This window comes from Rhinichthys klamathensis, unplaced genomic scaffold (assembly GCF_029890125.1).
Source record: "Rhinichthys klamathensis goyatoka isolate OS25496 unplaced genomic scaffold, OSU_Roscu_1.1 h1tg001091l_1, whole genome shotgun sequence".
In the NCBI taxonomy this organism is placed as follows: domain Eukaryota; kingdom Metazoa; phylum Chordata; class Actinopteri; order Cypriniformes; family Leuciscidae; genus Rhinichthys; species Rhinichthys klamathensis.
The window spans coordinates 113,093-125,000 of NW_026607338.1; the positions used below are offsets into that span (position 1 = coordinate 113,093).

General features: G+C 43.6%; 1 protein-coding gene across 2 annotated transcripts in view; it reads left to right on the forward strand.

The window, feature by feature from the left end:
- Positions 1-2,041: 2,041 nt before the first annotated feature.
- LOC130079505 (receptor-type tyrosine-protein phosphatase S-like) overlaps positions 2,042-11,908 on the forward strand; it is an 82,511-nt gene continuing 72,644 nt past the window's right edge. The window contains exons 1-2 of one of the 2 annotated variants that reach the window (XM_056244782.1): positions 2,042-2,090; positions 2,819-3,054. The gene's annotated coding sequence lies outside the window, so the exon portion shown is untranslated. Of the gene's footprint in view, positions 2,151-2,818; positions 3,055-11,908 lie in introns of both variants that reach the window. The other variant, XM_056244781.1, reaches the window with a different exon arrangement.

Below are 11,908 nucleotides of genomic sequence, written 5' to 3' on the forward strand. Positions count from 1 at the left end.
CACGCCTTTCGGCTGTGTACGGACGTTGTTTTGTGACGCTATTTTGTATTGAAGTCTATGGGAAGTCTAGTTTATTTCCCCCAAAAGTGGGCGTGAATCTGTTCAGAGACATTCTATGACGTAGCGCCGGTTGTGCGTATAGTTGTATCGGCCAAATATTCTGAAATATATACTCGGCCTAACACACCTCACATCAATGAAAAGCTTATTTATTAATCTCTCAGATGATGTATAACTCTCAGTAGATCGACCCTGTGACGGGTTAGTGGTCCATATGTGTGTGTGTGTGTGTGTGTGTGTTTAAAACCCGTCACACTGTTAATACACTGCATTAAACTACAGTTTCATTTCACTGTGGAAACTGATCCACAGACTGAAAACATGTTTTTACCAAATGGTCAAGTCAAGTCATCTTCATTTATATAGCGCTTTTAACAATGAATTGTTTCAAAGCAGCTTTACAGAGATAAACATATACATAAACATGTATATGTTTAATATGTTTATGGTAATAAAAACCATATTATTCTTAAGCCCGTGTTAACTGCAGAAACAATGATGATGTCCACATTCACAGGCTTCAGTCCTCATTCCTGTGAGTCTACATCTGACGTTCTCTTCCTTCTCGATTGCAGAACGATCTCCGCTCCAGACGGATCTCACGATGAACGGTTCATGATCTTCATGCGCTGTACAAACGAGTTTTACAAGGTGTAAATAAAACAGTACTGGAGTTTACACTAAACGATTTGTTTTTCTGCTTCAAATGTTCATGTTAAATTCATTGTGTTACTTGTGATTATTCATGAAATCTGCGTTTATACATGTGATCTCCAGTTAACTACCCATGTGATCTGGTAATGCAGCGGGTTAGTTAAGCAGGTTAGTTAAGCGGGTTAGTTTATGTTAAGCTGGTTAGTTAATGTTAGTTAAGCGGGTTAGTTAATGTTAGTTAATTGGGTTAGTTTATGTTAAGCGGGTTAGTTAATGTTAGTTAAGCGGGTTAGTTAATGTTAGTTAAGCGGGTTAGTTAATGTTAGTTAATTGGGTTAGTTTATGTTAAGCGGGTTAGTTAATGTTAGTTAAGCTGGTTAGTTAATGTTAGTTAATTGGGTTAGTTTAGTTATTGTTAGTTAAGCGGGTTAGTTAATGTTAAGCGGGTTAGTTAAGCGAGTTAGTTAATGTTAGTTAAGCGGGTTAGTTAAGGTTAGTTTAGCGGGTTAGTTAAGGTTAGGCATGATGGGGTTTGTGCTTCTGTACTGATAACGTCAGCTTATATTCTGTAGTAAAGCTGCAGTATCTCAGAGTCACTCTAAAAAATATTTAGGCCTAAATTTAAGATTTATGTATTTAAATTATATTTCAAATTTCCATGCATTTGGATTACACGGGTTTGAACATTAAACTAATAAACTTAATGCATTGCATATTTATCAGTCATGCATAAATGAAACGAGTCAGATTTCTGCAAAAGTACTGATAAACTGAATGTGTTTTAAATATTACAGGTTTATATATTTATCATTAATAAATCCATTTTGTTTCAATCACATACATTTAACTGATTGAATAATGCTTGTTTCACAGTTAGCCATTTGATCATAGTTTTACCTGAACAAGTTTGTTTTTACGAGTAGATTTATGCTGATTTTAAGCAATATGAAGAGATGATTATCAGATGCAAACCATGATTTTTGAGTGCAGAAATCTGTGGAACAAACAATATTCAGTTTTTAGAAATGTACGTAATTGAAAAAAAGTTGGATTTATCATTAATGTTTAAACCTGGTCATTGTGAATTTAAAACGCATTCAGTTTATTAAGTACTAATACAGAAATCTTGCCTGTTTCGTGATTTATGTATGACTGACACACATCACATTCGCATGTGTTAAAACTGTGTAATCCAAATGCATGGAAACGTTCTTTTCAGTTGACATGTATAAATGTTAAACTAGTGCCCCTCAGATCGGGTAGTAACACAATAGAGCCCGTTATGACATCAGCGCCCAGCGCGAGTGGCGTCACGCGCGCGTCCGCCAGCAGAGGGCGCGCGCCCGCAGGAGCAGGGTCTATTGTGTGATTCTGAGGTGAAGTAGAGCTTTTGTTATTGTGTTCATCTCTGAGAAATCTCCAAGCTCAAACCCAGTGTAAGAAATCAACTTCTTTATTATTGCGACCTGACATTTGCACCAAGTTACACATGTTCTAACTTTAAACACAATATCGCGTCCCTCGTCCACGAGAATAGAACAGAACATGTTTTAAACCGCTTTTACTGTTATTTAAATACATGCTGTAATTCCCTATGTTTAAATAATTTGTCACAAAATCATGCTTTTCTAAATCATATTTATGGCATGGCATAGCCTAAAGAAATGATGACATACTAAATTGAAAAGTCTTTGTTATTTGTGTTCATCTCTGAGAAATGATCTTCAAGCTCAAATAGACATTTTTCCAACTTTAAACACAATATCGCGTTGATTGTCCACGAGAATAGAACAGAACATGTTTTAAACAGTGTTATTTAACATTGAACAGGTTAACATAATTCCCTGTTTAAAAAGCTGGGTCATTTTTGTCAATTTGTCACAAAATCATGCTTTTCTAAATCATAGTTATGACATGACAAAGAAATGATGACATAAGGCTACTAAATCGAAAAGTCCGTCACTTATTCCAACTTTTTGTCATGATCATTTCGATTTGCATGATATCTTTCCTCATGATGTGTTGATTATGAGGTAAAAGCGTTTTCTTCATGAGGAAGATCATCATCATCATCATCATCTGAGACGCTCCATTGTTTCTGCAGGAGTCCGAGCGCTCAGCGGCCGTGCACGCGCTCTCCGTGACGTCACCGCTGCGAGGAGGGCGCGCGAGCACGAGCAGGAGGAGGAGGAAGGTACCGAGGAGGAGAGGCTCGTGCCCGCGAGCATCGATGACATCAACGAGCTGAAGATCCTGCGAGGCTTCTGGGAATGGAGATCCGTGTTTCTGCTGAGAGCGGAGTATGAGGCTCGAGTCCCGATGCGCGGCACCTTCCCGCAGGTAAACGCGCGTGACTGGCGAATGCGTGAGAGGAAAGTGTGCGGGATCCGACAGGAGTATACGAGCTCGGATTACACCGGAACACCGGAGGAGCGCTGGGCTCGGCGGCTGGTTAGTCTGGGTTCGGGTCAGGGCTGGTGCTGTGCGTGTGTGTGTGTGTAATATTGCTTATTAAAGGGAATATCGTGGTTATTCTCTGGTTTGGCTCGTGCGGATCCAGACGCTTTGCGCCTTTGTTCGGGTTTCGCCTCTCTCTCTCTCTCTCTCTCTCTCTCTCTCTCTCTCTCTCTCTCTCTCTCTCTCTCTCTCTCTCTCTCTCTCTCTCTCTCTCTCTCTCTCCTGGTCCACATTTGGAGCACTGAGAGGAAGAGCAGCGAATCCCGTGGGAAGGAGGAGGAGAATGGAAGCGAGATCTGTGTTTTCTGGCGATGATGATGATGAACCTGCGATATTGGCAGATCTATATGAGTGAGATATGAAGGAAAATTACTGAGGGACTCCTGCTAACAAAGCCTGTGTGCGCGCACACGATTCTGATTAAAATTATTATTATTGTCTGGTTAATACATAAAATAAATGGCACTGATGATCAAAATATTACCTGCACAAAGAATATCATTTCTACTGTTGTTAAATTGCACTAACGCTGCTCTTGAAGTCAGTTTTAATGAGCTTTTGTAAAAATGACTGAATTGAACTCTTTATTTATTGTTTGTTATCATTTGCTGAAGAAAAAAAAAAACAGCACAATAATGTGTGGGTGGTTGCCAGGGTGTTGCTAAGGTGTAGTTCTGTAGTTCTGGTTCTGATCCACAGAACAGATCTCACAGGACTCTCATCATGATCTCAGATGTGTGATGATATAAACCGCTGTCTAAGTCAAGTCACCTTCATTTATATAGCACTTTTAACTTGTATACCCACTTCCTGTTCGTCATTTCAAGCAGCGTCGGGTTTTACCGACTTTATTCTGCATTAAACCTTTGAGACTGAGAAATGAAATTCTTATGTTTATTTGCATGCACAGAAAATACAGTCAATCATTGTGGTTTCTAAAGTGTGTAGAAGAATATCAAAATAACTATTTTTATAGACTTTATCAAGAGAAAAGGTGTACAGTGTCTGTTTTTAAATAGATGAATCGCTTTAGAAACACTGAAAGTGCTGTTACTTTACTTTACTGTACTTACAGTTTTCACATGGTGGACAATAAAACAGGCGAACAAATCCCACAGACGCACATTGAATAATTCCTGGACTGAGCACCTTAGCAACACCCTGACAACCACCCAGAGCACCTTAGCAACACCCTGACAACCACCCAGAGCACCTTAGCAACACCCTGACAACCACCTAGAGCACCTTAGCAACACCCTGAAAACCACTCCATGGCATTGTGCTGTTTTTTCTCTTTAGAAAATGGAAAAAAGGCTTAATATTGCATGTACAATATTTTGATGGATTTTGAACGTTGTTTGCAGCACGGCCTTCTTTTTATCAACAGCTCATTAGAGAGCAGCTGTGCGCACAGAATACATGCATTGGTGCGGTTTAATAACAGTAGAAATGATATTGTTTGTGCTCATATCACTGTATTAAGCCTCAATGATCATCCTTCTGTAATCTCTCATGTCCAGTCAGACGGTGTAATTCTCCTGGTCCACAGCTCATGTTTTCATCTTCTGCTGCAACATTTCACCGATTTTATGATCCAAACGTATTTTACTTTATTTTAATGCTCAGATGTGCAGGCAGTGTTTTATCTTTCTAAAATGCTATGTGTGTGTGTGTGTGTGTGAAGGCTCTAGTGAAGGTTTTTAGGTTACAGCTCTCGCCTGCGGTGGTTAGTATCTCTCAGGCTGATAACACAACCTGACTGTCCTGCTAACATGTTCTGTGCTTGAGCTGTGAGACAGAATAATGGTGAGACAGCAGGGAGACAGGTCAGCAATGAGACAGGTGAGTGGTGAGACAGCAGTGAGTGGTGAGACAGGATAATGGTAAGACAGCAGTGAGACAGGATAATGGTGAGACAGGTGAGTGGTGAGACAGGATAATGGTGAGACGATAATGGTGAGACGGGTGAGTAGTGAGACAGGTCAGCAGTGAGACAGGTGAGTGGTAAGACAGGTCAGCTACGAGACAGGTGAGTGGTGAGACAGGATAATGGTGAGACAGGTGAGTGGTGAGACAGGATAATGGTGAGACGATAATGGTGAGACGGGTGAGTAGTGAGACAGGTCAGCAGTGAGACAGGTGAGTGGTAAGACAGGTCAGCTACGAGACAGGTGAGCAGTGAGACAGGTTAATGGTGAGACAGGATAATGGTGAGACAGGTGAGTGGTGAGACAGGATAATGGTGAGACAGGTGAGTGGTGAGACAGGATAATGGTGAGACAGGTGAGTGGTGAGACAGGATAATGGTGAGACAGGTGAGTGGTAAGACAGGATAATGGTGAGACAGGTGAGTGGTGAGACAGGATAATGGTGAGACAGGTGAGTGGTGAGACAGGATAATGGTGAGACAGGTGAGTGGTGAGACAGGATAATGGTGAGACAGGTGAGTGGTGAGACAGGATAATGGTGAGACAGATGAGTGGTGAGACAGGATAATGGTGAGACAGGTGAGTGGTAAGACAGGATAATGGTGAGACAGGTGAGTGGTAAGACAGGATAATGGTGAGACAGGTGAGTGGTGAGACAGGATAATGGTGAGACAGGTGAGTGGTGAGACAGGATAATGGTGAGACAGGTGAGTGGTGAGACAGGATAATGGTGAGACAGGTGAGTGGTAAGACAGGATAATGGTGAGACAGGTGAGTGGTGAGACAGGATAATGGTGAGACAGGTGAGTGGTGAGACAGGATAATGGTGAGACAGGTCAGCAGTGAGACAGGTGAGTGGTGAGACAGGTCAGCAGTGAGACAGGTGAGTGGTGAGACAGGTTAATGGTTTCCACGAAAAAAGTAAACAAGCAGAACTAGGTTAATTTGACTTTCCAAGAGATTTGAACATAAACGCGCGTGTTCTTGATAGTTTTGCACTGGTAGGGCTTCTATGTTCTTGATTGACAGTCTCTCCCTCGGCGCCGGGATCCGTGACTGCTTTTCGGATCCACCCTTCGGCTCTGATGCGGCTCTGATGCGGCTCTGATCCGGCTCTGATGCGTCTGGACTGGTGTGACTGACAGCAGTGAGAGGTTGCAGGAGAGATGTGGAGAAGATGGCCGACTCTGCTGTGGACAGAGAAACACACTCGAGTGCTGAGCGAGTTCTCTCAGACACATACTTCTGAATGCGTTTGGGAATACTGGCTAGAATCGCTCAGCATCCGAGAGCTAATGCTAATGGCAGCGGCTCAGGTTTCTCTGCCGGACTGGGAATTGGGTTTTTGCTGTTTTTCACGTCTCTTGCTGGATCTTGCTGTAACCTTGAGAGCATCTCACGCTCGAGATGCATGATCGGGTTATGATCGTATAGCGCTGTTGACATGCTAAGCTTTCAGTCCCGAAGGAACTGTCAATAGTAGATGAACTAAGGAAATGAACTGGCTGTAAATGTTTATAAACTGTGTTGGTCTGGTTCTCAAGAGAGGCTCACACTTTACACACACTCATCCTGAAGCGTTCTTCCTCACGTCCTCCTGACGGCTCTCCTCGCTGTGCCCTTCACTCTCCAACGGGATGGTGTCTCCAACATGGTTTTTATTTTATTAATAGGAGTGCACCGGATCCCAGTCGATCCGTACAGGCCGGCGGCCCGCGCGTCTGAGTCCACTGCTAACTGTAACCATTGTAGAGTTTAGTTCTCGGCTCTGTCATGAGGGAACAGTGAACACACCGGATGTGTGTCCGTACATTCGGTCTTAAAGGGACGGCAGCCTAATATTCCTGCTGTCTTCTGGGGCATTAATGTTAATATAAAAACACAATACAGCTTTAACAAAGATGAAGCTATATTCACTTTCTACAACGAACAAATAGTGTTTTTTTACATGATTATTCATTTCTGTCCCTGAATACTACTGTTAGACTTTGTAACGTTGTTATTTAGTTTTCATCTCGGCTTGTAATTTGTGTATTTGTTCTTATTTTACTACTGACTGTCCACTTGTCTTTAATAATGCTTGAACTTTATCAGTCAGGCTAGTAGTTGTTGTTGATGTGGTATCGAAGAACTTCAAGTGAGCTTTAAGTAATAAAACTTAAATTACTTTTAAGTTTTTTTAAAGTAACCCCCCCCCCCCCCCCCCAACCAAAAAAAATTATATATACATTTATTTTTGCTGATCCGAAAAAGGATTTGATCCGTGGCTCTGCATTATTGATGAACATTAATGCCCCAGACGACAGCAGGAATATTAGGCTGCTGTCCCTTTAAGACAGAGCCGAGAGCACTCGCCGAGGCGGGAGTCTGAAGTGTCTTATAAGCGCATCACTCGCGTCCGAGTGTGTTTTATATCCCTGAACACTCGTTGACTCACTTTCAGCCCTGATGAGGGCTAGTTTCCCGTGACCGGATCCTTCCTGTAGGGCAGTTGAGTTCGGCTGTGATTCATGTTTACCAGTGTCCATATGCCGCTGTGCTGACCTCTGACCTCTGACCTCGGCAGATTGAGTAGGTGAATGGATGAGAGCAGATGTCCTGTCGCTCTGTTCCTCATTTGCTCTTTAATATTGATCTCTTAGCCTTGAAATTAACAGGCATCATTCACAAGAGAAGGAAACATCAATCGATGGAGTCAATAACGCGTCACTCGCCCGATGATCGGCGTGTGAGAGAGAGAGAGAGAAAGAGAGAGAGATCTGTGTGTGTGTGTGTGTGTGAAAGAGAGAGAGATCTGTGTGTGTGTGAGAGAGAGAAAGAGAGAGAGATCTCTGTGTGTGTGTGTGTGTGTGTGTGTGAAAGAGAGAGGGAGAGAGAGATCTGTGTGTGTGTGTGTGTGTGTGTGTGTGAAAGAGAGAGAGAGAGAGAGAGAGAGATCTGTGTGTGTGTGTGTGTGTGTATGTGTGTGTGTGTGAAAGAGAGAGAGAGAGAGATCTGTGTGTGTGTGAAAGAGAGAGAGAGAGATCTGTATGTGTGTGTGTGAGTGTGTGAAAGAGAGAGAGAGAGAGAGAGAGAGAGAGAGAGATCTGTGTGTGTGTGTGTGTGTGTGTGTGAGTGTGTGAAAGAGAGAGAGAGAGAGAGAGAGAGATCTCTGTGTGTGTGTGTGTGTGTGAGTGTGTGAAAGAGAGAGAGATAGAGAGATCTCTGTGTGTGTGTGTGTGTGTGTGTGAGTGTGTGAAAGAGAGAGAGAGAGAGAGAGAGAGAGAGAGATCTCTGTGTGTGTGTGTGTGTGAGTGTGTGAAAGAGAGAGAGAGAGATCTCTGTGTGTGTGTGTGTGTGTGTGTGAAAGAGAGAGACAGACCTCGGGATAAAGACCCTTATTTCACAGGCATTTCAGAGCAGCTTTAGAAGAAAATGCATGTTTCAGTTATAATCATGAAGTTATAATCATCTGTGTGTGTTCATGTTCATATGGCACTAATAACAGGACTAAGATCAAACACACACACACGTGTCTCGTTACACACGTTATTAATGCAGTGATTACGATATAAGGATAATATTTTACTGTTAATCATATTTTAGCGAAAGGAATGTCAGCGTGTCCAGACCGTCTTATGAAGGATTTTTTAATCCTAAATGAGATTTGTGCGTTTCTGTTCCTGTAATTCCATCTGTGATCGAGTGCTTCTGTCTGATACTCGACGGGTTTCCGTTCCTGTAATTCCATCTGTGATCGAGTGCTTCTGTCTGATACTCGACGGGTTTCTCTTCCTGTAATTCCATCTGTGATCGAGTGCTTCTGTCTGATACTCGACGGGTTTCTGTTCCTGTAATTCCGTCTGTGATCGAGTGCTTCTGTCTGATACTCGACGGGTTTCTGTTCCTGTAATTCCATCTGTGATCGAGTGCTTCTGTCTGATACTCGACGGGTTTCCGTTCCTGTAATTCCGTCTGTGATCGAGTGCTTCTGTCTGATACTCGACGGGTTTCTGTTCCTGTAATTCCGTCTGTGATCGAGTGCTTCTGTCTGATACTCGACGGGTTTCCGTTCCTGTAATTCCATCTGTGATCGAGTGCTTCTGTCTGATACTCGACGGGTTTCTGTTCCTGTAATTCCGTCTGTGATCGAGTGCTTCTGTCTGATACTCGACGGGTTTCTGTTCCTGTAATTCCATCTGTGATCGAGTGCTTCTGTCTGATACTCGACGGGTTTCCGTTCCTGTAATTCCGTCTGTGATCGAGTGCTTCTGTCTGATACTCGACGGGTTTCTGTTCCTGTAATTCCGTCTTTGATCGAGTGCTTCTGTCTGATACTCGACGGGTTTCTGTTCCTGTAATTCCATCTGTGATCGAGTGCTTCTGCCTGATACTCGACGGGTTTCTGTTCCTGTAATTCCGTCTTTGATCGAGTGCTTCTGTCTGATACTCGACGGGTTTCTGTTCCTGTAATTCCATCTGTGATCGAGTGCTTCTGTCTGATACTCGACGGGTTTCTGTTCCTGTAATTCCATCTGTGATCGAGTGCTTCTGTCTGATACTCGACGGGTTTCTGTTCCTGTAATTCCATCTGTGATCGAGTGCTTCTGTCTGATACTCGACGGGTTTCTGTTCCTGTAATTCCGTCTGTGATCGAGTGCTTCTGTCTGATACTCGACGGGTTTCTGTTCCTGTAATTCCGTCTGTGATCGAGTGCTTCTGTCTGATACTCGACGGGTTTCTGTTCCTGTAATTCCATCTGTGATCGAGTGCTTCTGTCTGATACTCGACGGGTTTCTGTTCCTGTAATTCCGTCTGTGATCGAGTGCTTCTGTCTGATACTCGACAGGTTTCTGTTCCTGTAATTCCATCTGTGATCGAGTGCTTCTGTCTGATATTCGACGGGTTTCCGTTCCTGTAATTCCGTCTTTGATCGAGTGCTTCTGTCTGATACTCGACGGGTTTCTGTTCCTGTAATTCCATCTGTGATCGAGTGCTTCTGTCTGATACTCGACGGGTTTCTGTTCCTGTAATTCCATCTGTGATCGAGTGCTTCTGTCTGATACTCGACGGGTTTCCGTTCCTGTAATTCCATCTGTGATCGAGTGCTTCTGTCTGATATTCGACGGGTTTCCGTTCCTGTAATTCCGTCTGTGATCGAGTGCTTCTGTCTGATACTCGACAGGTTTCTGTTCCTGTAATTCCATCTGTGATCGAGTGCTTCTGTCTGATATTCGACGGGTTTCCGTTCCTGTAATTCCGTCTTTGATCGAGTGCTTCTGTCTGATACTCGACGGGTTTCTGTTCCTGTAATTCCATCTGTGATCGAGTGCTTCTGTCTGATACTCGACGGGTCTTTGTTCCTGTAATTCCATCTGTGATCGAGTGCTTCTGTCTGATACTCGACGGGTTTCCGTTCCTGTAATTCCATCTGTGATCGAGTGCTTCTGTCTGATATTCGACGGGTTTCTGTTCCTGTAATTCCGTCTGTGATCGAGTGCTTCTGTCTGATACTCAACAGGTTTCTGTTCCTTTAATTCCGTCTGTGATCGAGTGCTTCTGTCTGATACTCGACAGGTTGCTGTTCCTGTAATTCCGTCTGTGATCGAGTGCTTCTGTCTGATACTCGACGGGTTTCTGTTCCTGTAATTCCGTCTGTGATCGAGTGCTTCTGTCTGATACTCGACAGGTTTCTGTTCCTGTAATTCCATCTGTGATCGAGTGCTTCTGTCTGATACTCGACGGGTTTCCGTTCCTGTAATTCCATCTGTGATCGAGTGCTTCTGTCTGATATTCGACGGGTTTCCGTTCCTGTAATTCCGTCTGTGATCGAGTGCTTCTGTCTGATACTCGACAGGTTTCTGTTCCTGTAATTCCATCTGTGATCGAGTGCTTCTGTCTGATATTCGACGGGTTTCCGTTCCTGTAATTCCGTCTTTGATCGAGTGCTTCTGTCTGATACTCGACGGGTTTCTGTTCCTGTAATTCCATCTGTGATCGAGTGCTTCTGTCTGATACTCGACGGGTTTCTGTTCCTGTAATTCCATCTGTGATCGAGTGCTTCTGTCTGATACTCGACGGGTTTCCGTTCCTGTAATTCCATCTGTGATCGAGTGCTTCTGTCTGATATTCGACGGTTTTCTGTTCCTGTAATTCCGTCTTTGATCGAGTGCTTCTGTCTGATACTCGACGGGTTTCTGTTCCTGTAATTCCGTCTGTGATCGAGTGCTTCTGTCTGATACTCAACAGGTTTCTGTTCCTTTAATTCCGTCTGTGATCGAGTGCTTCTGTCTGATACTCGACAGGTTGCTGTTCCTGTAATTCCGTCTGTGATCGAGTGCTTCTGTCTGATACTCGACGGGTTTCTGTTCCTGTAATTCCGTCTGTGATCGAGTGCTTCTGTCTGATACTCGACAGGTTTCTGTTCCTGTAATTCCGTCTGTGATCGAGTGCTTCTGTCTGATACTCGACGGGTTTCTGTTCCTGTAATTCCGTCTGTGATCGAGTGCTTCTGTCTGATACTCGACAGGTTGCTGTTCCTGTAATTCCGTCTGTGATCGAGTGCTTCTGTCTGATACTCGACGGGTTTCTGTTCCTGTATTTCCGTCTGTAATCGAGTGCTTCTGTCTGATACTCGACAGGTTTTTTGTTCCTGTAATTCCGTCTGTGATCGAGTGCTTCTGTCTGATATTCGACGGGTTTCTGTTCCTGTATTTCCGTCTGTGATCGAGTGCTTCTGTCTGATACTCGACGGGTTTCTGTTCCTGTAATTCCGTCTGTGATCGAGTGCTTCTGTCTGATACTCGACGGGTTTCTGTTCCTGTTATTCC